The sequence below is a fragment of the Schistocerca serialis genome, chromosome 4, assembly GCF_023864345.2.
Source record: "Schistocerca serialis cubense isolate TAMUIC-IGC-003099 chromosome 4, iqSchSeri2.2, whole genome shotgun sequence".
In the NCBI taxonomy this organism is placed as follows: Eukaryota; Metazoa; Arthropoda; class Insecta; order Orthoptera; family Acrididae; genus Schistocerca; species Schistocerca serialis.
In genome coordinates this window covers 802586936-802613394 of record NC_064641.1, presented here as the reverse complement: position 1 = coordinate 802613394, position 26459 = coordinate 802586936, and the positions used below count along the sequence as shown (strand labels likewise).

General features: G+C 39.6%; 1 protein-coding gene and 1 long non-coding RNA gene across 6 annotated transcripts in view; one reads left to right on the top strand and one right to left on the bottom strand.

Moving 5' to 3' along the window:
* Positions 1-23978: 23978 nt before the first annotated feature.
* LOC126473402 (uncharacterized) lies at positions 23979-24581 on the bottom strand. The gene is made up of 2 exons (XR_007586451.1): positions 24304-24581; positions 23979-24184 (listed from the first exon to the last, which is right to left on the bottom strand). It is a non-coding gene; the product is annotated as an uncharacterized LOC126473402 (long non-coding RNA).
* LOC126473401 (cyclin-dependent kinase 12) overlaps positions 24152-26459 on the top strand; it is a 190018-nt gene continuing 187710 nt past the window's right edge. For 3 of the 5 annotated variants that reach the window (XM_050100414.1, XM_050100415.1, XM_050100416.1), the window contains exon 1: positions 24152-24447. The gene's annotated coding sequence lies outside the window, so the exon portion shown is untranslated. The remainder of the gene's footprint in view (positions 24448-26459) is intronic. The other 2 variants (XM_050100413.1, XM_050100412.1) reach the window with 1 other exon arrangement.

Sequence of the window (26459 nt, the reverse complement as noted above, 5' to 3'; positions counted from 1 at the left end):
TGCAACACTGTCAAAGACAGAGGGTTACAATCTGCTCAACCCAGGTGGTGCATCCAGACACTGGCACACATGAGATTCAGATGTGCTTCGGTAGGATAGAAGGTCAGGATTGCCCATTTGACTTCCTGCAAACTGCAACTTGCAGGGCAGGCTTGCAGGAGCTAAACAGTTAGAATTACATGTGAGTGGAGTAATTATTAACAGAAAAGACTGTGACATGACAGGGCTGACCTGCCAGCCTCTGTTACAGGAGAATCTAAATTGAACATTACGCAGCTGTACTTGCACTGGCCAGCGAAGCCACTAGGGATACTTACAGTAAGAAATTTGACTTGCCTAAATAAAACATAGGAGCCTAACCTAATCCTATCCTTAAACCAACTAATAGACATGGAAGAGGGATGGATTTCAGTATGGCAAATATTTTCACATGTAGAGCAATATCGGAAGGAGTAGCAACACATGATCACAATTATGGCTGTCACAGCAGAAGCACTGTGTTGATTCTGATTCAGTTTTGTGTAGCCTTCATCTACCTCAGGCAGAGGGCTGCTTGTCAGTGTGACCCACCAGTACATAAAATACCAACACAGTGGTTAACTGTGCAAACATGAAATAGTACAAGGGGTGCAAGAAACTGAATAGTAATGAGAGAAATTTGTTGTAATGTTAATGATTGCTTGTAACTAGGGGTGGGGGTGAGGGCACTGAGTGATGTTGGGACAAGTACTGTTGCTTATAGTATGAGACACCATAAGGGAACAATTAGTGGATATTGATGTAAATTGTTATTAAATGTTTTTGAATTGTTAATGCTTATGGGGTAACTTAAACAAGAACAGACGTTTTGTGTATTAATGTAAGGAAGGATGGATGAGTCGATGAGCTGAGAATAGCAGAGTGAGTGTGGGACCTCTGAACTTTGTAGCCCATGCTGCTTAATATTAAGAGGGAAACTGTAAATTGCTTATATCATAATTATGTATCTGAAGTCTTTTGTTGCAGACTGGTCATAGGTTCAAACCCGGGGTCCAGGTCTTTCCAAAGAGGGGAAGCACGTAATGGTATTGCTAATTCTGGGCATTACTGTGAGAAAAGCAGTGCCACTGTTGCAGTTTGTGAGGTGAGCAGACAAGCGCTGAGGCATTGGTATGTGATTTCATAAATGAGCCTGTTTGCCTACCACACGACGGTCACATCAAGCTGTGCAATCTTAGCAATGTCACAAAAAAGCAGTGCAACTACAAACCGGCCTGAGGGGAGTTCCCACACAGTTGGGCTACAGAGCTGTTGCTCTGCGAAAGCTTGGAAGCAATGCATCAGCACAACAAACATGCCATTAACCACTATAAACACTCACTCAATCTAACACAGTTATGCACAGTCTTGCAGCACCCTCATGACACCATAGCCATGCAAGTCTCCACACATTACGGGCTAGTGAGCAGCTGATGCCGGTCTGGCAGCCATCTCCAGCAGACCAGCTCACAGGGTTAGGTCCACACCTGTGCACTCGGAGAAGTACAATGGATGAGCCTTTTCCAGGCTTTACAGCAGCAGCAACTGAACTTTTGCCTTGGAGGACAGTGGTTCACAACCAGGGAGGTACAACCAGCAGAGCCTTCTGCTGCTGCTGATGCAGAGCGCAGACCAAGCACCTGCAGGGGCACGTCTGTGGCATCGCAGCACTTTGATCATTGTAGCGCAAGAGTAAATAGAGATGTTTTGCCATGCAGCCAAATTTACTTAGCCTCTATAGATCAGGGGAGACTTACCAGATGGGATGAGAAGAAAAGACTGATTCTTGAGGACTACAATAGATGAGATTTCTGGGTGACTTTCCTCCAGTCCTTTTTCTTTCATGCATCTTCATTCCCCTTCAACTCTTCTGCCAGGGGAAGGAGCCACTGGCTCTGAAAGATTGTGAAGGTTAAGCCTTTTTGTGTATGTGTTCTCCTGCCGCCACTTGGTGAATAGTTTCTTTTATCTATCCATTTACATTATTTAGTCAATAATTGATTATTTTTGTTGTTTAACTACTTAGTACAGATTGTTTGGAAGCCCACTCACAATGGAAATATGTTGTAGTTGTGATGTTCAGTCCAGAGACTGGTTTGATGCAGCTCTCCATGCTACTCTATCCTGTTCCAGCTTCTTCATCTCCCAGTACCTACTGCAACCTGCATCCTTCTGAATTCTGAATCTGTTTAGTCTATTCAACTCTTGGTCTCCCTCTACGATTTTTACCCTCCCCCTCCAATACTAAATTGGTAATCCCTTGATGCCTCAGAATATGCCCTAACAACCGATCCCTTCTTCTAGTCAAGCTGTGCCACAAGTTACTCTTCTCTCCAATTCTGTTCAATACCTCCTCATTAGTTATGTGATCTACCCATCTAATCTTCAGCATTCTTCTGTAGCACCACATTTCGAAAGCTTCAGTATTCTCTTCTTGTCTAAACTATTTATCGTCCACATTTCACTTCCATACATGGCTACATTCCATACAAATACTTTCAGAAACGACTTCCTGACACTTAAATCTATACTTGATGTTAACAAATTTCTCTTCTTCAGAAACGCTTTCCTTGCCATTGCCAGTCTACATTTTATATTCTCTCTACTTCGATCATCTTTAGTTATTTTGCTTCCCAAATAGCAAAACTCATTTACAACTTTAAGGGTCTCATTTCCTAATCTAATTCCCGCAGCGCAGCATCACCTGATTTAATTCGACTACATTCCACTATCTTTGTTTTGCTTTTGTTGATGTTAATCTTATATCTTCCTTTCAAGACACTGTCCATTCCGTTCAGCTGCTCTTCCACGTCCTTTGCTGTCTCTGACAGAATTACAATGTCATCGGCGAACCTCAAAGTTTTTATTTCTTCTCCATGGATTTTAATACCTACTCCGAATTTTTCTTTTGTTTCCTTTACTGCTTGCTCAATATACAGCTTGAACAACATTGGGGAGAGGCTACAACCCTGTCTCACTCACTTCCCAACCACTGCTTCCCTCTCATGTCCCTCGACTCCTATAACTGCCATCTGGTTTCTATACAAATTGTAAATAGCCTTGCTCCCTGTATTTTACCCCTGCCACCTTCAGAATTTGAAAGAGAGTATTACAGTCAACATTGTCAAAAGCTTTCTCTAAGTCTACAAATGCTAGAAACGTAGGTTTGCCTTTCCTTAATTTATTTTCTAAGATAAGTCGTAGTGCCAGTATTGCTTCACGTGTTCCAACATTTCTATGGAATCCAAACTGATCTTCCCCAAGGTCGGCTTCTATCAGTTTTTCCATTCATCTGTAAAGAATTCATGTTAGTATTTTGCAGCTGTGGCTTATTAAACTGATAGTTCGGTAATTTTCATATCTGTCAACACCTGCTTTCTTTGAGATTGGAATTATTATATTCTTCTTGAAGTCTGAGGGTATTTCACCTATCTCATACATCTTGCTCACCAGATGGTAGAGTTTTGTTAGGCATGGCTTTCCCAAGGTTGTCAGTAGTTCTAATGGAATGTTGTCTACTCCCAGGGCCTTGTTTCACTTAGGTCTTTCAGTGCTCTGTCAAACTCTTCACGCAGTATCATATTTCCTATTTCATCTTCATCTTCGTCTACATCCTCTTCCATTTCCATAATATTATCCTCAAGAACATCGCCCTTGTATAGACCCTCTATATACTCCTTCCACCTTTCTGCTTTCCCTTCTTTGCTTAGAACGGGGTTTCCATCTGACCTCTTGATATTAATGCAAGTCGTTCTCTTATCTCCAAAGGTCTCTTTAATTTTCCTGTAGGCAGTATCTATCTTAACCCTAGTGATATGCGCCTCTATATCCCTAAATTTGTCCCTGCTTAGCCATTTTGCACTTCCTGTCGATCTCATTTTTGAGACATTTGTATTCCTCCTGCTTCATTTACTGCATTTTGTATTTTCACCTTTCATCAATTAAATTCAATATCTCTTGTGTTACCCAAGGATTTCTATTAGCCCTCGTATTTTTACCTACTTGATGCTCTGCTGCCTTGAGTATTTCATCTCTCAGAGCTACCCATTCTTCTTCTACTGTATTTCTTTCCCCCATCCTTGTCAATCGTTTCCTAATGCTCTCCCTGAAAATCTCTACAACCTCTGGTTTTTTCAGTGTATCCAGACCCTATCTCCTGAGTTTCCCACCTTTTTGCAGTTTCTTCAGTTTTAATCTACAGTTCATAACCAATAGATTGTGGTCAGAATCCACATCTGCCCCTGGAAATGTCTTACAATTTAAATCCTGGTTCCTGTATCTCTGTCTTACCATTATATAATATATCTGCAACCTTCCAGTATCTCCAGGCTTCTTCCATGTATACAACCTTCTTTCATGAATATTGAACCAAGTGTTAGCTATGATTAAGTTATGCTCTGTGCAAAATTCTACCAGGCGGCTTCCCCTTTCATTCCTTACTCCCATTCCGTATTCACTTACTACGTTTCCTTCTCTTTCTTTTCCTACTATCGAGTTCCAGTCACCCATGACTATTAAATTTTCGTCTCCCTTCACTATCTGAATAATTTCTTTTATCTCATCATACATTTCACCAATCTCTTCATCATCTGCGGCGCTAGTTGGCATATAAACTTGTACTACCGTGGTAGGCGTGGGCTTCATATCTATCTTGGCCTTAATAATCCGTTCACTATGCTGTTTGTAGTAGCTTACATGCATTCCTATTTTCCTATTCATTATTAAACCTACTCCTGCATTACCCCTATTTGATTTTGTATTTATAACCCTGTATTCACCTGACCAGAAGTCTTCTTCCTCCTACCACCGAACTTGACTAATTCCCACTACATCTAACTTTAACCTATCCATTTTCCTTTTTAAATTTTCTAACCTACTTGCCCAATTAAGGGATCTGACATTCCATGCTCTGATCTGTAGAATGCCAATTTTCTTTCTCCTGATAATAACGTCCTCCTGAGTAGTCCCCACCCGGAGATCTGAATGGGGGACTATTTTACCTCCGGAATATTTTACCCAAGAGGACGCCATCATCATTTAACCATTCAGTAAAGCTGGATGGCCTCGGGAAAAATTACATCTGTAGTTTCCCCTTGCTTTCAGCCATTCTCAGTACCAGCACAGCAAGACCGTTTAGGTTAGTGTTACAAGGCCCGATCAGTCAATCATCCAGACTCTTGCCCCTGCAACTACTGAAAAGGCTGCTGCCTCTCTTCAGGAACCACACATGTGTCTGGCCTCTCAACAGATACCCCTCCATTGTGGTTGCACCTACGGTATGGCTATCTCTGTCACTGAGGCACGCAAGCCTCCCCACCAACGGCAAGGTCCATGGGGAGGGATGGAATTATGTTGGATCTAATAGCAACAAATTAGTCTCGGAAACTGACATACAGCTGAGAGAGTGGTGAGCTGACTACATGCCCCTTCATATCCGCATCCAGTGATGCCTGTGGGCTGAGGATGACACAGCAGCCGGTTGGTAGCATTGGGCCTTCATGGCCTGTTCGGGAGGAGTCTTTTTTTGTTTAATAGCAACAAATTGCCAGCCCCCTTTGATGATGCCCACAGCATAACTGGTATCAGTGACCATGAGGCAGCTGTAGCAACAATGATTTATGAAGTAAAAAAGTCTTACTAAAACATGCTGAATGATTTATAGGTTCAGCAAACTAGATAAGGAGCCAGTAGTGTCGCATATCAGTTACGAAACTGAAACATTTAGCTCTGGAGAGAAGCAAGAAGAAGATCTGTGGCACAGATTTAGAATAAGAGCTGACCATGCACTTGATAGATATGTACACAATACAGCAGTTCACGATGGGAAGGACCCTCAATGGTGTACAATCATCATAAAGAAACATCTACAAAAACACAGACTACTGCATAATAGGTGTAAAATCATAGCTAAGGGTTATAGACAGGGAGATGTTGAATGAAATGAGTTTGGCTGTCCAAACAGCTATGCATGAAGCCTTCAATGACTATCGTAGCAGAATATGGCAGAAGGATCTTTCATAAAACCCGAAGAAATTATGGTCACAAGTAATGGCCGTTAGTGATACTAGAGTTAGTGTTCAGAACTCATGAATGAGACAAGAACTGCAATTCATGTTAGTTCATGGATTTATTCCAGTGGCAGTATTACTGTCAATGGTGTTGAGAAAATGCTGAAATCGCTAAAACTGAACAAAGCTCCAACCGCTGAGGAAATCCCTATCTGATTATATACTGAATTTGCGGCTGAGTAAGCCCATCTTTTAATCATAATCTGCTGTACCTCCCTCAAACATAAGACTCTACATAACAATCTACAAGAAAGGCAGCAGAAGTGATCCACAAAACCACCATCTAGTGCCCTTGATGTCCATTTGTTGTAGAAACTTAGAATATACCCTGAGCCAGAGATCACCTCCTCCATGCCAACCAGCATGAATTCCTAATATATAAGTCATGTGAAACACAACTTGTACTTTTCATTAAATCTCAAAAGTCATGGATCAAAGGAGTGAGCTACAAGTAGTATTTCAAAATTTCTGAAAACCATTTGATTCAGGAACATACCTGTGCTTACTATCGAAAGTACAATCATAAGGGCAATCAAACAAAATTTGTGACTGTATTAAGGATTTCTTAGTAGGCAGGACACAGTATGTTATCTTAGGTGGAGAGACAATGACAAATGTTGAGTTAACATAGGGTGTGTTACAGGGAAATATGTTCAGATCCTTGCTATTCACATTGTATATTAACGACTTTGCAAGACTACAGTAACCTCAGACTCTTGACAGATGATGCAGTTATCTGTAATAAACTACTTGCTGAAAAAAGCTGTACAAGTACTCAGTTGGATCTTGATAAGATTCTGAAGTGGTGCCAATAATAGCAATTTGCTATAAATGTTCATGAATGTAAAATTTTGCAATTCAAAAATGAGTATGCATAGTATCATATGGCTACTATATCAACAAGTCACAACTGGAATCTCAAAGCTCATACTAATGTCTACAACTACATTTATCACTGCAAGCCATCGTGAAATGCATGGCTGAGGGTACATCCCATTGTGTCAGTTATCAGGGTTTCTTCCCATTCTATTCATGTGTGGAGCACAGGAGGAATGACTAATTGAATGCTTCTGTGCATGCTATAATTATTCTAATCTTGTCCTGAAAATCCCTATGTCAGTGATACACAGGGGATTGTAATATAGTCCTAGAGTCATCAATAAAAGTCAGTTCTTGAAACTTTGTCAGTAGACTTTCTTGGGATAGTGTACATCATTCTTCATGAATCTGTCAGTTCAGTTTCTACAGCATCTCTGAGACACTCTCCCATAGATCAAACAAACCTGTGACCATTTGAGCTCCCTTTCTCTGTATACATCCGATATCTCCTGTTAATTCTATTTGGTACAAGCCCCACATACTTGGGCAACATTCTAGAAGGGGTCACATGAGTGATTTGTAAGCAATCTCCTTCATAGAGTGATTGTAATTCCCCAGTATTCTACCAATAAACTGAAGTCTACCGCCTGCTTTATCCAAGACTGAGCCTGTGTTATTGTTTCACTTCATGTCCCCACCAAGTGTTACATCCAAGTATTTATATAAGTTGGCCGATTCTAACCGTGGATCTTTGATATTATAATCATAGGATACTACATTTTTTTCATTTCTGAACATTTGAAGGAAGCTATCAATCTTTGTATCATTTTGTGACTTACCATACGAAAGCGCTGGCAGGTCGATAGAAACACAAACAGACACATACATACACACAAAATTCAAGCTTTTGCAACAAACTGTTGCCTCATCAGGAAAGAGGGGAGGAGAGGGAAAGACGAAAGGAAGTGGGTTTTAAGGGAGAGGGTAAGGAGTCATTCCAATCCCGGGAGCGGAAAGACTTACCTTAGGGGGAAAAAAGGACGGGTATACACTCGCACACACACACATATCCATCCACACATATACAGACACAAGCAGACATATTTAAGCTTGTGTCTGTATATGTGTGGATGGATATGTGTGTGTGTGCGAGTGTATACCCGTCCTTTTTTCCCCCTAAGGTAAGTCTTTCCGCTCCCGGGATTGGAATGACTCCTTACCCTCTCCCTTAAAACCCACTTCCTTTCGTCTTTCCCTCTCCTTCCCTCTTTCCTGATGAGGCAACAGTTTGTTGCGAAAGCTTGAATTTTGTGTGTATGTATGTGTCTGTTTGTGTTTCTATCGACCTGCCAGCGCTTTCGTATGGTAAGTCACATCATCTTTGTTTTTAAATATATTTTTCCCGCGTGGAATGTTTCCCTCTATTATATTTGTATCATTTTGAAATCTTATCAAGATCTGACTGAATATTTATGCAGCTTCTTTCATACAGTACTTCATTATAGGTAACTGCATCAACTGCAAAAAGTTTAAGGTTCCTATTAATATTGTCCACAAGAACATAAACAGCAAGGATCACAAACACACATTTCTGGTGCACATCTGAAGTTAATTCTACATCTGCCAATGACTCTTCATTCGAGATAACTTGCTGTGTCCTCCCTACCATTCTCAATTCAGTCACAAAGTTAATATGATGCACCATATAATTATACTTTTGACAATAATCATAGGTGTGGCACTGAGTCAAATACTTTTCGGAAGTCAAGGATTACTGCATTATCTGCTCCCTAGTTCCAAAGCTTTTGTATGCCATGTGAGAAAAGTGCAATTGGGTTTTACATGATCAGTGTTTCCAGAATCCATGCTGGTTGGCATGGAGGAGGTCATTACATTCAAGATACTTCATTGTGTGTCAGCTCAGAATATGGTCTAAGATACTAAAACAAACGATGTCAAGGATACTGGACAATAGTTTTGTGATCATTTCCACTATCCTTCTTGTAGATGGATGAGACCTGCACTTTCTTCCAACTAGTGGGTATGGTTTTTCGTTCAAGTGATCTTGATAGCTTATAGTTGCAACACAAGCTAACTCAGCCACAAATTCAGTGTAGAATCTGATACTGATTCATTGGGCCCTGGTTTCTCAACACCACTGACACTAATACAGATTTCACTCATTTTTTTCAGTGGTACGGTGATTAAGTTGGGGCAGTTGTCTTGGGTTTTCCTATATAAACAAACATTTGTAAACAGAGTTAAGCATTTCAGCTTTTGCTTTCCTACCCTCAATTTCAGTTCCTGTCTGATACACTAGGGGCTGGACACTAACTTCCATCGACAATCTTAGCCTTTCCATATGTCCAGAATTTGTTTGTGTTTTAAGAAAGATTATTTGACAATATTCTGTTATGGTAGTCATTGAAGGCTTCAACATTGCTCTCTTAACAGCCAAATGTGTTTCATTTAGTGTATCTATATCTATAACCCTATGTTTTGTTTTATGTCTATTATGCAGTAGTCTCTGTCTCTCTAGAAGTTTATTTAATAGTTACTGTATACTGGGGAGGGTCCCTCCCATAATGAACTATTCTAATGGGTATGTATCTAACCAAGACATGGTCAACTCTTGTTTTCAACCTAATCCTTAGATCCTCTTCATACTCCAGGCCTGTGCTGAAAGTTTCAAGATCCTCATTGAGATATAACACTACTGACCTCGTATCTAGTTTACTGAATATATCAATATTATGAAAAGGACAGTTGCTACTCACCGTATAGTGGAGATGGTGAGTCACAGATAGGTGCAACAAAAAGACTGTCACAAACTAAGCTTTCGGCCAACAAGGCCTTTGCCAAAAATAGGCAATAGACAGATACACTCTCACAACCTAACACAAGCAACTCACACACACACGGTCACAGTCTTGTCAGCTGCTAGAGACTGTGTTTTTTGTTTTTTTGTTTTTTGATTTTGTGTGTGTGTGTGTGTGTTGTCTACTTTTGACAAAGGCCTTGTTGGCCGAAAGCTTATTGTGTAACAGTCTTTTCGTTGTGCCTATCTGCGACTCAGCACCTCCGCTATATGCTGAGTAGCAACTATCCTTTTCATAATATTGTTACATTCCATCCTGGATTTTCCATTTTTTTATTGAATGTGTAATACATTGTTGATATTCCCACGTGGAGTTTCCACTGTTCTGTTCATTTTAGTTGTCCTTTGCACTTTGGTAACCATTGTTGCAAAACCGCGTCAGGGTCACCGATATCAATTTCAATGTGGACATCCTCAAAGAAGTCAGGTCCATTTGTTGCCATTAGATCTAGTATATTTCCATCGTGGGTGGGGTTCTGAACTGTTCGTTCTATGTAGTTTTCAGAGAAGGCATTTAGTAATTTAGGTATTCCGTATGCTCATACCTTTGTTAATATTCTGTAGTGGGGCACAATGTCAAATGCTTTTTGGAAATCTAGAAACATGGAATGTGCCTCTTGTTCTTCATCTATGATTTGCAGAGTATCATGTGAGAAAAGGGTATAGAGAATTTGACATGAATGATGCTTTCTAAATCCATGCTGATTTGTGGACAGAAGCTTTTCTGTCTCCAGGAAATTTGTCACATTCAGACTCATAAGAAGTTCATGAATTCTGCAGCAAAACAATGTTAAGGATGCAGGGTCCATTCTTTTGCTGTTTTTATATGCAAGAGTTATCTGTGCTTTATTCCAGTCACTTGGGATTTTGTGTTGGGTGACAGATTCACTATAAGTGCAAGCTATGTAAAAGGCCAATGATATAGAGTATTCTTTATAAAAAAGAATTGGGATTCCATATGGATATGGTGACTTACTAGTTTTCTGCTCTTTCAGATGCATCTTTAAGACAAGGATGCCTATTACTATGTCCTCAATATGGGAATCTATCCGATGGTCAGTTGCAGTATGTCTGTATCATCCAGGTGTGTAAACAATATTTTAAACTCAAAATTTAAAACTTCAGCTTTCCTTTTATTATGACACCAGACAGGTCTGTTAGTAACTGGATAGAAGCCTTTGATCTGGTTATTGATTTTATGTGGGACCAAAATTTTCTTGCATTCTCAGAAGGATCTTTTGCTAAGGTATGATGGTGGTAGTACGCTTCAGTATTGATCCTTTTATAGACGCATGAATCCCTACTAACTTTTGCCTGTCATCATTTGTGATTTTCTTTTGAATGTGAGTGCAACCATCTCTGCTTCCTCAGAATTTTCTGAATTTTGTATTAAACCACGATGGGTCTTTTCTGTCATTGCTCTTCTACTTGTCTCACATTTCTCCAGAGCCCGATTTATAGTTTGGTTAAACTTTGCCCATAATTCCTCTACATCCAGCATACTGTAAGTAAATGATGTCCATTAATTCTCTGACTGGGATTCTAACAACTGCTTATTCACTCCTTCTAGCAAAATTACTCTCCTTGTCTTCTTGGTTGATTCGTTAATATTAATAACTATCATCACTATGATATTATTAATCTCAGTAGCTATACTAACACTGTTGATAACGTCAGGCCTGTCTCTAGCTACAAGGTCTGAAATATTTCCATTGCATGTGGGCACTCGAACCAGCTGCTCAAGACAATATTCAGAAAATGCATTCAGAAGTACTTCACAAGACTGCCTGTCCATATCCCCTGCAGTGCATCCGTAGATATCCCAGTCCATACTCTGTAGCTTAAAGTCTCATCCAACTAATATTGCACAATCTGTGTCTTTACATGCTACTGACCATAGATTTCCTTTGATTGATTCTAATACTGTTATAGCAGAATTGGGTGGCTGTTAAAAACATCCGACAGTTAACTTGTTTTCACATAGACCTGTTGTATGTGTAGATAACTTCACAGTCACACTCAAATTCTACCTCAATGGAGATAATATTTGTTGACAGCAATGAACGTTCCCACTCCAATGGTATCTAATCCGTCTTTCTGATATATGTACCATGAATTGCTAATAATTCATTTGGGGGTAGGAAAAGACTTTTGATAGGTTGCTAGAATCAAATGACTCTACAGAAGTTTCTCCTTTATAGGGATTTGGTTAGTAAATAATATTTTTCTACTTTTGAACCATAAACCTTGAAGTTGGTGGGGTGGCTTGCATGCCCCAGCGATACAAATAGCCATACCATAGGTGCAACCACAATGAAAGGCTATCTATTGTTAGGCTAAACAAACCTGTGATTTCTGAAGAGAGGAAGCACCCTTTTCAGTAGCTGCACAGGCAACAGTCTGTATGACTGACTGATCTGGCCTTGTAACATCAACCAAAATGGCCTGGCTGTGCTGGTACTGGTGTAACTGTTCCCGAGAGAGTGCAGCTCTACTGTATGGTTAAGTGAAATGGGCAACCTTCTGGGTAAAATATTCTGGATCTCGAGGAAGGGACTACTAAGGATGACATCATCATGAAGAGGAACAAAACTGGCATACAACTTAGTGGACCATGGAATGTTAGGTCACTTAATTGAATAGGTAGTTTAGAAAATTTAAAAAGGGCCATGGATAGACTGAAGTTATAGTGACAGTGAATTTCGGTGGCAGGAGGAACAGGACTTCTGGTCAGGTGAATACAGGGTTATAAGTACAAACTCAAATAGGGGTAATGCATGAGTACGTTTAATAATGAATAAGAAAATAGGAATGTGGGTAAGTTGCTATGAACAGCATAGTGAAAACATTATTGTTGTCATGATAAACACAAAGTTCCCACCAACCACAGCAGTACGGGTTTATATGAAAACTATAGAACTGAAAGATATTGAAGAAATAAATAATGAGATAAAAGAAATTATTTAGAAATTAAGGGTGGCGAAAATTTAATTTTGATGGGAGCTGGAATGGGACAGTACGCAACGAAAGAGAACATATTTGTTCATATCAGTTTCAATGTGAACATTGTCAAAGAAGTCATGTCTATTTGTTGCCATCAGATCCAGTGAATTTCCTTCATGAGTGGGGTTCTGAGCTATGTGTTCTAGGTAGTTTTCAGAGAAGGCATTTGGCAAGGTTTCACAGGATTTCTTATCATGCCCACCCCACCACTAACAATACTGTAATTTTCCCACTTGATTGTTGGGTTATTAATGTCTCCACCAATGATCACAGCTTGATTGGAGAACTGAGGCTTCGTCTGAAGTTTTTGGTTATGTCAGGAGATGAGTCTGGTGGGTAATACAAGGATGCAGATACCATTTTAGGCCCACCCCTGATACTGAGTCTTGCACAAACAATCTCACATGCAGCTCCAATTTCTATCTCGTTGGATTTGAGTTTCTTGAATACTGCAACAGGTTTCAACCAGCTTTCTGTACCTAGTATCATGTGAGCTTCACTGCTTTTCTGGAGCTCTTCAAATTCTGGCACTTTGTTGTTAGTGCTTTAGCAGTTAATCACTAGGATTTTAATACTCTCGCTTGTGAGAGGAATTTATTTCGATCTTACACTGATACTCCTTGATTTCTTACAGCTATCGTTATTTGGACTGAACGGAGAGTCACTTAATCTAAAAAAAAAAAAAAAAAAAAAAAAAAAAAAAAAAAAAAAAAAAAAAAAAAAAAAAAAAAAAAAAACAACCTTGTGTGCACTCCGCACACAATCAACTACCGTATTTACTCGAATCTCGAATCTAAGCCGCACTCGAATCTAAGCCGCACCTGAAAAATGAGACTCGAAATAAAGCAAAAAAAAAAATTCCCGAATCTAAGCCGCACCTGAAATTTGCGACTCGAAATTCAAGGGGAGAGAAAAGTTTTAGGCCGCACCTCCAAATCGAAACAAAGTTGGTCCATTGTAATATGAGACACAATTTACGTCGAATGAATGACGATACAGCGACAGTAGTTTGGTTTGAGTCGTAAGCTTAGCAGTTAAGCTTTACCAGGTAGCCATTGCTATGCGTCAGGCGCTCCGTCCGTATTTATGCGAGTACCATTCCTTTTTCACGTGCTCTGTCTGGTTTGAATCGATTGCTTATTTTGCTTTGATCTGATAAGTGCCGTTTTCTTTGTTATAGGTGTCATCCTAAGCTGAAAATGCATTACTGTACTGTCATGGATTGTTTGTCGCATTCTGACAGTGCGTGTTTAACTGTTTACGGCCTGTCGCCTCTCGCTGCACGGCTTTCTTTTGTGCGCGCTACCGCCGCTTACAATTTAAAAAAAAAGAGAGGGGGGAATCGTCTCATTAGCGAAACAATGGCAAGAGACTGCTATTTGTTGTTACTTACACTGCTGCTTTCTTTGATAATGATCAACAAGAACCAAATAATAGACTGCGTATTTCAGAACATGTTCTGAACGAGAGTTCGGCGAAAATTTTTCTCCGTTTGAAAATCTTTGCGGCCGTTTCTGTAGTACATCAAATTCTGCACAGAAATTAGAGTCATCTTAGATTTAAAAATCTAGTCAGTTGCCATACTTCATTTCTGACTGTATCACATTAGGCATAAGAATAATACGAATATAAACATGACACGATACGTATATTCTTCCGCGTTTGCTGTTGTCTCACTCTAGTTTCGTAGTTTATTAGGCAGGATTTAAATGAGATAGCAGCAAACGCGAAAGAATACATGGCAAAATGTTTATATTCGATTATTCTTATGGTGAAGAGAATACTGCATGTGATTCACATTTCATCAGGTTCCTATTAGCAACCAACTCTTCTCACTGGTAGGAAAAAATTCAGAACGTAGAGTTGGGCATATTGACAAACATCCTAAACAGTCTTGCCAGTCGGATTTTCGTAGTACATTGAAATTCTGTTACATTCGAAGATGAACAATACGGAATTTGTATTTACTTCGTTGGGTAATGTATGAAAATGCAGTGGTCGAAACTCGGGGCGGAGAAAAAAAAAAAGCTCGTCTTCCACCTTTTTTTTTAAATTTATTTACTGACACAGAGGTTTTGGCGAAAGTATTTATCTTTGTGCCTACAAAGCATACCTGTGTAGCGCTACATATATTCGACAGAAGAAGTTATAGTTGTAGCGGCACCTACCAACATTTTTCAGAACTTCCGCTTCCTTTGCACTTGATTCTAAGCCGCAGGCGGTTTTTTGGATTAAAAAAAGCGGAAAAAAGTGCGGCTTAGATTCGAGTAAATACGGTACTTGGGTAGCAGCCTCTGATGTGTACTATATACCTGACACTTTTAGGGGCACCCTACAGCCCTCAACCCTATAGCGCAAATATAGGATGTACAGCCTAGCTTGACACAGAACCTTTGATGTCTGTGGTTCAGTTCTTCCACTTAACTCAGAACCAAAGGGCCATGATCAGGCCTGGGGATGATGCTGCAAATTATGAGCTTCATTGAAACCCCTTCTGCAAGTCTGGTCTTCTGAACTTTCTCTGCCAGTCGCTGGAATGATCAAAGTATGACCTTGGAGCCAAGATGACATGAATCATTTGTTCCAATGTGCACCACAGTCTTGCAATTGGTTGTACCCTGTTCCATCAATGGCTGCCAGAATAGTCTCTTCAACATGTCACATGAAACTCCCAGGCGCACATACACTTAGTGCCTCTGGTGTCTTTTCCTATCCATTGCTGCCATCATTTGCTATATGTCTGAACTGCTGACAATTAATAATCCTCTACCCTTTGGCATTTGCCCCCTCTTGACAGCAGAGAAAACAGGTTTCCCCAGAAGATGTGAGTCCCACTGACACAGCTTCAGTGAACGACAGCACCATGAACTTGTTGGTTAGGATGATCCGTGTAACACCCTGAGTCCTGGACCCCATCCATCCTGTATAGAACTACTAGATCAATAATTGAGACACTACCTGCTGCCAAAAGGATGAGCAATGTCAGATCCCTCACTTCCTGCAGAGGAGACAGGATCCACAGGTAAGGATAGTGTCTGAGGTGCCTTTGGTACCTGTACCACTGGTACTTGACTCTCAGGAGTTCTTTGAACACACTGATTTGCAGCAGCTGCCAATTGTTTGATAGTAGTCAGGGTGATTTCCAATTGCTTACAAACATCAAACAACTCATTCTGTGTTCAAGAAGGGCATCCACAGTGGGGCTGCATTTTGGCTGGTGCAATGTATTACAGGGCAGTGAGCAAATAATTTTAGACTAGGCCTGCTGATTATGAAACTTCCTGTCAGATTAAAACTGTGTGCCGGACTGAGGCTCGAACTCGGGACCTTGGTCTTTCGCGGGCAAGTGCTCTACTGGTGGAAGTAAAGCTGTGAAGATGGGGCGTGAGTCATGCTCGGGTAGCTCAGATGGTAGAGCACTTGCCCACGAATGGCGAAGGTCATGAGTTTGAGTCTTGGCACGACACACGGTTTTCATCTGCCAGGAAGTTTCATGTCGGCACACATTCCGCTGCAGAGTGAAAATCTCATTCTGGAAACATCCCCCTGCTGATTTTCTTTTAATCTGTTGAGCTAGAAAAATACTAATTGCCTATATGAACTGAACAAAGAACAAAACAAGATTTCTGTTAAGGCAACAGAAAAACCTATGGTAAAAATAAATAGTTTCCTAAAACTTTTTGATTTTAGTTATAGTTGTTAACAAACTCGAAAATGGAGTTAATGTATGAAAAATATAGATCATATGTACAGTACCCATATTTAAGGGAAAACTAGATGTAACACAATATGTTAGTTACTATATCTGCTACAGTAACTAAATCACAAACGCTGATTTACTAGAAATTAGATTATGCATAGGACAATGGTAACTTCTGGAAATTCTCAAAAATGCATGTTCATTTGTGTTGATGTACAATGAAATACCTGTTTGTAACAATCAGTAGGAATATAAAATGGAACAGATATGCTCCCAGTTGTGGGTAAAACATTTCAATTTATTGGCAGAAAATGGGGGAAATGCAATTGGTCTACAAAGGAGATTGCTTACAAACCACTCGTCTGACGGGGGATATTGGATGTATTACGGATGATCACAGCTTTTTTTGACACATGGGAAATTGTCACAGAGAGGTTAAAGAAACTGGCTTTGTAGATATTTGAAGACAGATGCAAACTATCCTGACGGAGCCTACTTACAAAGTTTCACTAACTTTCTTTGAACTATCAGGTCAAAGTAGATTCCAGAGGGTGCCGTTACCATTAATTTGCAGGTAGCCTCATTGGGCACACTGCTCATGAAACTGTAAATATCCCAATTGATTGTCAGATGACTGAAGTCTGCTTCAGTGATGACAGTATGATAGGGGGAAACATACTAATGAACTTGAGTTTTTCACTATAGTATTTGGTTAGATCAGTGGGAGAGTCTGATGATTGATTGTTGTTGTTGTTGTGGTTCTTCAGTCCTGAGACTGGGTTGATGCAGCTCTTCATGCTACTCTATCCTGTGCAAGCTTCTTCATTCCCAGTACCTACTGCAACCTACATCCTTCTGAATCTGCTTAGTGTATTCATCTCTTGGTCTCCCTCTACGATTTTGATGATGATTGATAGAAAGACATAATTACAAGTTGTCCACTCTTGATACTGAGTCTTGTCGAAACAATATGGCATGCAGTATCAATTTTTATCTTGGTGGATTTGAGTTTCTTGCCTATTGTGAAAAATCAAACAGCTCCATTTCCGATTAGCCTATTCTTTTAATATCCACTTAGATTCATAACAAAATCACAGTTTTCAATTTCATAATGTACAGAAAGTTCTGGCCAAGAATTTCGAATTATTTAGGAATAAAGGAGGCGACTCACCAAAAGGCAGAAGCGCTGCATCATCGACAGGTATACAAACAAAAGGGAAAGAGCTCACTAGCTTTTGGAATAAAATTCCTTTTTCACGCTTGTAGGAGAAACGTGCACAGAAACACACTCACACTCATGCATACTCCTGGCTCCCTACATTGTGCTCAGTCAGCTGCCAGCTCTTTACTGCCCCACAGTGAGTGTATTGAGGTGAGGTGGGGTGCAGGGTGGTTGGATGGTGGTACAAATTGGGGCAGGAATCCAGTCAGTCCCAATTCTGACCAACATCCAACTGTGACCTTCCCACACTCCATTCTAACCATCTCCTGGTCACCTTCCAGGAATTCCCAACTTCCAACCCGGCCTCACCATCCTTTCCCAGGTCCCTCCCTGAGAACAACAACGATTCTGCAGAAGAAAGGACTGCCCCATACAACCTAAAAATGGCCAACATTATTGTGATGAACTGGAGTGACTACCTGGCAGAGACCTCTGTCACCTCCACCTGCAAGCTCTGCCAAAGTGACCCCATCCCAGAAGTCCAACGTAACCTCCAATCACTGATGAAATCTTTAGGCCCTTCCCAGAACCTCTCCCCTAAATTCATCTCCCTACTCACCCGAACAACAGCCTGCACACCAACCTTCTACATGCTCCCCAAAATCCACAAACCAAACAATCCTGGGTGCCCCATTGTAGCTGATTACAGTGCCCCCAGTGAAAAAATATTGACCCTTTTTGACCAAAATCTGCAACCAATTGTCCAAAACCTAGCCTCCCACACTGCTGATACCAACCAATTCCTGCACCAGCTCTCCACTGTGCACACCCTTACCTCCCGTGTTCCTACGCGTCACTTTACATGCAGCCTCCTTATACACCAATATCCCTAATGCCCATGGCATTTGTACGATTGAACACCACCTCTCCCAACACCCTGCAGATTCCAAACCCACCACTTCATTCCTCATACACCTAACCAAGTACTTCCTGTCCCATAACTACTTCATGTCTGAAATTTGTGGCACAACCATGGGCACCTGCATGTCATGCTCTTATGCCAACCTCTTCATGGGCCAGTTAGAGGAAGCATTCATAGCTTCCCAAAACCCCAAACACCTGGTCTGGTTCATGTTTATTGATGACATCTTTATAATCTGACCCAAAGCCAGGACACTTTATCCTCATTCCTCCGCAATCTCAACACCATCTCTCCCATTCACTTCATCTGGTCCTCCTCCACCCATCGTGCCACCTTCCTAGATGTCTATCTTCTTCTCTCAGATGGCTCCATCCATGTCAGTTCACATCAAACCCACCAATCACTAGCAGTACCTGCAGTTTGACAGCTGCCACCTCTTCCACCCCAAAAAATCACTCCCATACAGCGTGGCCACCTGACGCATCTGCAGTGATGAGAACTCCCTTGCCCAGTATGCTGAAGGTGGCCTTTACAGACAGGCAATACCCTCCAAACCTAATACACAAAAAGATTTCCCATGCCATATATCCCCACATACACCTGATCCTCACATCTATCCCAAAAACCAGTCACAAAGCAGTGTCCCCCTTGTCACTGGACACTGCCCGGGACTGGAATGACGGAACTGTGTCCTTTGTCAGGGATTTGATTATCTATTATCATGCCCTGAAATGAGGGACATCATACCCAAGATAGTTCTGTCCCCTCCCAAGGTGGTGTTCTGCCACCCACCCAACCTCGACAACATCCTAGTCCATTCCTATGCCACTCCCACCCCAAATCCCCTGCCATGAGGATCATATCCTTGTGGAAGACCCAGGTGCGTGACCTGTGCAATCCACCCACCCAGCACCTCTTACTCCAGTCCCCGTCACAGGCTTATCCTACCCCATCGAAAACAAGACCACTTATGAAAGCAGCCATGTTATATACCAGCTGTGCTGCAACCATTGTGCTCTGTTTTATATTGGTATGACAACCAACCAGTTGTCAACAATGATGAATGGTCACTGCCAAACTGTTGCCAAACACAAGGTGGACCACCTAGTGGTAAAACATGCAGCAGAGCACAACATGAGAGATTTCAATGGGTACTTCAGAACCTGTGCCATCTGGATCCTCCCCACCACCAACAGCTTTTCTGAGCTGCAAAGATGGGAGCTATCCTTATAGCACATCCTTACTCATGTAACCTCCCTAGCCTAAACCTAAGGTAACTCTGTGTGTGTGTTTTCTCCTACAAGCATGAAAAGGAATTTCATTCCAAAAGCTAGCAAAGCTCTTTACCTTTCTTTGTGCATATGTCGACGACGCAGCACTTCCGCTTTTCAGCGAGACATCTCCTTTATTCCTAAATAATTCATAGTTTTCAATTTCAGGTTTCAGTCCATTTGCTGTATTACATGAGCTCCACTGCTTTTTATTAACGCATTAACCATCAAAGACAATTTATTGCATTCTGCCAGTGAAGAAGTTATCAGTTTAGTCAAAAATCTAGCTCGTTATCCATTATGATGTTTTTACTTTAGTAGATGTCAACTTAGTGCTGAATCAAATACTTTTGTAAGTCTAGAAACAGCAAAAGCATCTGGTTACTTCTGCCCGTAGTTTCTAGACCATCATATAGGACATGAAATGTGGGACTATCATTTTTCACTATTGGAGTTTACAGATTCCATCTTGGCTGCAATGGAGTTTGTCTTTTTGCTACAGGTAAGTTATTATGTTTGAACTGGGAATGTTCATAAAGTATGGTACTGATAATTTAGGTAGCTATTTGTATGCTCCGTACATCATTTGTACAATTAACTGTTATGAAGTGGAACAAGTCATTTTGCATTCACATGTAATATGATACAAATGTTCATCTACTTTTTTTTCCTTCAGTACTTTTGCTAACTAATTATTCTTGCCTGTCACCTTGAACACATTATAAAATTAGAAATTCTCCTATGGAATGGATGGAGGCATCAAGAAGAAACTTTTTCAGTTTGTTTTAAAATTTAACTTAGTTGTATGTCATATATTTTTTATCCCTGGGTAAGTGATGAAAAATTTTGGTGGCAGCATTGTGCACCCCTTTTTGTGCTAAAGATGACCTTAATGTGGAGTAACAAATATAATTTTTTTTGATATTGTAATATATACATCATTGATCCTCTTGAACTATAGCAGATTATTTACAACAAACTTCCTGTAGGAATAAATACAATGGGAGGCAGTAATCTAAATGTCTACCTTACACAGATGTCTACAAAATGTTCATCGGCGAGCTCCATATATTATTCTTAATGCACATTTTTGAGCAATAAACACTTTCGTTCTTAAAGTTGATTCACCCCAGAAATATTATTGAATAAAATACACAAAATATTTCAACACACTGATATGTCTCTCCCCAATATTTTCAATCATTCAGTGTCCAAATGTGGCTAAATTAATTGTTACAAAATTTTACATTTCCATCCTAGTTATTATTTCCTCACCATGTGTTAACACTTGTATTTGGTGTAGCACTATTACCTTTTTATGGGCAGAACTGAATCTTTTGTATCTTTTTGAAATTGAGAGTGAGACTATTTACAGAGAACCACTCAATAACACTTTTAAGCATCTTATTTACCATTTACTCTGTTGCCATATATATGTTTGGATTGATTACAGTCCTAGTGTCATCCACAAAAAAAGTAATCCTTCTTCTTGTATGTTAGATGGAAGGTTGTTTACATGTCTGAGAAACAATAGAGTACCTATGATTCAGACTTGTGGACCCCGTAAGTGATTTCTCCACTCAAGAATCTCTCCTGCTTACATTGGTTGAATTTTTAGATGTAACTTTCAGCATTATATTAGTTAGATAAGACATTACCCTCTGGTTTACTGTACAATCAATTCTATTCCACCCCAGTTTCTCTGGGAAAGTATTTTATTTCACAGAGTCAATGGTTTTCGATACAGTAGTTAAGGATGCCTTTTTGCTGATGGATATGAAAAACTGTTTTCCAACTAACAATAGTGATAAATTACAGTTAAAAACGGATGTCACACCCAGCGACCCTTGTCTCCACGTGCTATGACATACTTAAATCATACATTACAAATAGGAAACAATGCACAGAAATCAGACATACTAGTGGGGGAAACATAACAAACTACAGATCAGAATTACAAACAGTTAAACACGGTGTGCCGCAAGGGTCTGTGCTTGGGACAATACTATTTATACTCTACGTAAATGACTTCCCTAGCTATATAAATCAGAAACTTATAATGTATGCTGATGACACAACAATCATTTGCACAGCTGACACAAAGGAGGAGCTTGAGAAGGAAGCACTCCTAACTATCGAAAATGCAAATAAATATTTAACACAAAACAACCTGTTTATGAATCAGTCTAAAACAATAAATGTAGTATTTCAGACCAAGCATAGTGAAAATTATATATAAATGTTAATATAAATGGAAAGACTATTAAAGAAGTAACCAGCACAAATTTTCTAGGAACTACAATAGACAAACATTTGGCATGGAGGGAGCACATAGATGCACTGTGTAAAAAGATAAACAAACAGATCTTCATCATGCATAAAACAGCTAAGACTGTGGATGATGAAGTCCTCAATCAATGTATTATGGACTTGTCTTCCCACATTTGTCTTATTCAGTTCATATATGGGGAAGTGCACAAGCTGGCTACCTAAAAAGAATATTCACAATTCAGAAAAGGGCAGTGAGATGCATTGCAAAAATACCACCAAGACAGACCTGTAGGCAAGCTTTTGTACACTATAATATTATGACAGTATATTCACTGTACATATACCAAAGCATAATGGTGGTAAGGTCAAGTGATAAACACCTCCTAAATAAAGATGTACACAAACACGGTACAAAAGGAAATGAAAATTACTACATGATAAACAGAAATCTAAAACTGTCTATGACTGCCCCAGAAGAAGCAGGCAAAAGGTTTATTAATCAACTCCCCAACATCATTAAAAAAGAAACAGACCTAAAATGTTTTAAAAATCATTTGAAACTATATCTCACAGAGAAATGTATATACAGTTTGAGTGAATACTAAGATGGTGTTTAAATATGTTATATCGTTACTGAAATGTACCTTTAAAAATTATCATTTCTGTATGTTGTTTGGATTTGTGTGTACATATAATGTGAAACATGTAATACCTTTGTATGATTATGGACTATTTCTGTTTAATTATTTGTTTCATTTATATATAATGAAATCAAGTTTGATGTTAATAGCCTATTATATGACACACCCAATACTCTCAGCTGGATTTTCAGCTGGAGTCCATGGGCAAAGAATAAATAAATAAATAAATCTTCTACACTCGATGTTTTTGCTGAAGTACCAGGAACAGCTTTTAAGAAACACAGCAAACCTGTTAATGCTGTTAATGAATGTGAAGTTTATCACTAATACTCTACTTGCCTAACCAACTGAGTACATTTCTTGTGTTCTGGGTGCTCTATGTACATCCTGGATACCAAGTCACTAATAATTAAACTACAATTGTGTGTTTGCTGGTAGCCATCTGTTTATGAGATCTTAGAGATTAATTTTAACAAGTGCCACTATTGGTTGTCAAAAACCATTAATATAGCAGTCAGGAAACAGTGTGTGTATTGTATATCGCACATTAGGAGTTCTGTACATCCTCCCCTACCCCTTTTCTCCCCTGTAACGTTATTTCTGTAACTATTGACTTCTTGTAAAGGGCGAACTAATTTCTGGGGCTTTTCCTCACGGGTTTTTGCACAAAATTACCTCCCGTCAAGGGTGAATACAACTGTGTGATCTGAACAGCTATGGTTTTTCTTTCTTTTCAAGGATAGCAATTGAACATAAGAATTAAGTTACTCGACAGCATAAAATTTGTGCAGAGGCCTAAAGAACCCTACTAAAGCGTACAACTAGAATAATTCTAAATATGTAACAAACATATCTACATTATAGATGTTATTAGTTACGACGCAGGAAGGTCTACAATTAAAATAATTATCCCTGGACATTTACTATTTACCACTAGTGTGTTTTGCTGACGCTATTTTAACTGTGTATTTCGTCGTCATATGCACACGACGCATAAGTGCCTAGACTGAGTTTTGCTACGGACTGTAATAAAGTGCAAGATGGGCATTAAATTTTTCCAAAACATTTAATAATTATGGGCATATATTCCCCTTGTCTTCCAGCGTGCAAACACCCACCCACATTGACTTGTTTCGTTTCCCCTACCCTTACCGCTACACTTCCTTCACGTTTATCCAGTGCATGCAACGTTTTTAATTGGTGTGGAAATGGACACAACACAAAGTTTTAATATTGAAAAAGATATTTTTAAAACGTAAAACATCGATAGGTCAACTGTGTGAGCAACACAGTTGGGTGAAAAGTGGCCACAAACATGCACTGTTCATTTTTCAGAAGACTTAGCTCTCGGTGCATTCACAAGGTTGGCAATAATGTTGACGTCACCAAAGTGACCAAATGGCTGTATCTAAGTTCACGTAGATGATGAAGCTGAAACATGAGTAAAGAATAATGTAAATTACGAACATAGCTCCAGAATCGAATAGCTGACTAGCAAGAAAAACTGACTTCAAAAGTCTAGATAATTTTGCATAAATAAAGAACGATACCTGAGAATATATATATATCTTCCTTTTTATCCTCAATTTACGTCGGGCTCAATGGACTGATGCCCTGTGTACTAATCGGATCGCCTTGATGAAGAATACGCAAATATGTACTGTCTGACTGAATAGTGCTACCCATCAGCTCTGGTGAGTACGCACCGTTCGCTTTACTTAATATATTTAATGATAGTTTCTGTGTAAATATCAATTTACGATACTAATTCCAGCGAATGTACCGTGTAACCACTTCTGAACAAGATGGCGGACAGGTAGTTCCTGAAATTATTTTGCTGCGTGTTTTGAAATCATTTTCAAAGTTTTCAGTAGTGATCATTACGTGACTGACATTTGTAAACACAAATTCTAAAATAAGTGTAGTGTTTTTGTGGCCGTAAACAGTAACGGTAAGGTTATGATGTCTTTGTGGGCTACATTGTGTATCTACAAATTAGGTTTTGTTTTCCTGGAATGATAAAACACCGTTGCACAGTGACGAAAAGTTGAACACCTAGCACTTCAGTTATTATGTGTTTTGTTTGCAGGTAAATGTCTTTTCGTATTTTTGGGCCTTGTGGAAGTCATATCTAGTGTCATTGTGGTGAAACAGTTGTGCAGCGGTGCTGTTACAATGGCAAGGGTAGATCACTGGCTGTATCTCCGGTGTAAAGAGATAAATTTTCTAAAAGGCGCCTTAAAAATGTTATCCGGATTCTAAATTACGATAAATTACTTTTGGTGCCAGTTGTCCGTTTCTCAGTGATGTCAGCTGGGTGTTTACGTTTGATTATACAGAAAACATTGTATGTTTTCTTGTATGGAAGAAATTTATTTCGTGTGAGTTTATTTTTATTAACTGTTACAGTTATGGACTACGTTTTACGGTTTGTAGAGTGTCATATTGACATGGTCAAATTGTGGCAAAAGGTTTGTTGAGAATCAGCTGAGTGGTTAATCTTATTTGTATTGTTTTAGCCTCCAAATTGCGTCATTAGCTTTCTGAGTGTTTAGCCCATGCATTTAACAATTATTTTTGGTGTGCAGCCCTGTGAACTGACCCCTCAGTGTTTTTTGAATCGTAGTGCATATTTTATATCCACAGTATATTTGAATGTTGTGTTGAAACTAGTTGCAGGATTGTGTTCTCAGGAAATGTTACAAACATATGAAGTGGCATTAGTTGTGCCTTTTTGCAAATTGATTATATATCCGCCTTGTTCATTTACTTATCTATAGGCCTAATTACTTAGCAGAATGGTAGCTGTACCTATATGTAGAGACCTGGTGAGATACCCATGAGTGGAAGTTTCAGTGAGCAGTGCAGTAGAGTGGGAGTATTCAAACTTAGTTATTAAGTCACCAGCAATTCATGGTGGAGGGAAATTACATAGTGTAACCTGACCCTTTTCTGAGAGCGAATAAATCTGTGAAAATTGAATGACTTTCAGATGGTGTGGAATGTTACCGCCCATTGCCAGCCTTACCTATTACACAACACAACATACCGTAGCATTTTAGCAAGCACTGTTGATGCTGTTTATTCCAGTGTGCTGCCCTCTCTGTGAGAAAGAGGTGTGGGCTTGTTTCCCAACTCCTCTCTTTCTCTCATAGCAGCATACAAACCAGGGGACGATCATGTGCTTACACTTCCACCAACTACTGCAACAGTTTCAAGTTAGATTTTGTGTATAGTAGTCATATTTCCGTAATACAACAATGAAAATAATCAAATGTTAACAAACATGCAGATATTTATAATTACTTACAGGTCCCTGCACATATTGCCCACATGACTTCTGGTCGATATCAGGGCCGTGTACATATTCCTGCCTCTCAATTACATTCTTTCTGCACTTCTGTCCGGGGAAAAAAAAAATGATTTAGCACCTGTGTGTAATAAGATGATGTTGAACTCAATACGGTTAACATTTTACATCTCAAATCTTTGGCAGAGAGTTACCTAATATTAAGCAGTATAATACGAAAGTGTATGGCAGAGATGTGTTCTTGTTTCACCATTTCTTACTTTCTTTTATTTAGGGTAAACCTATGCTGTTTGGTATTTTATTTAAGAAGGGGAGGCCACGACATTGGGATCACAGATTCACTACAAACTGTGTACTCTTTTATTAGGCCATAAAAAACACTATAATGTGCAATTA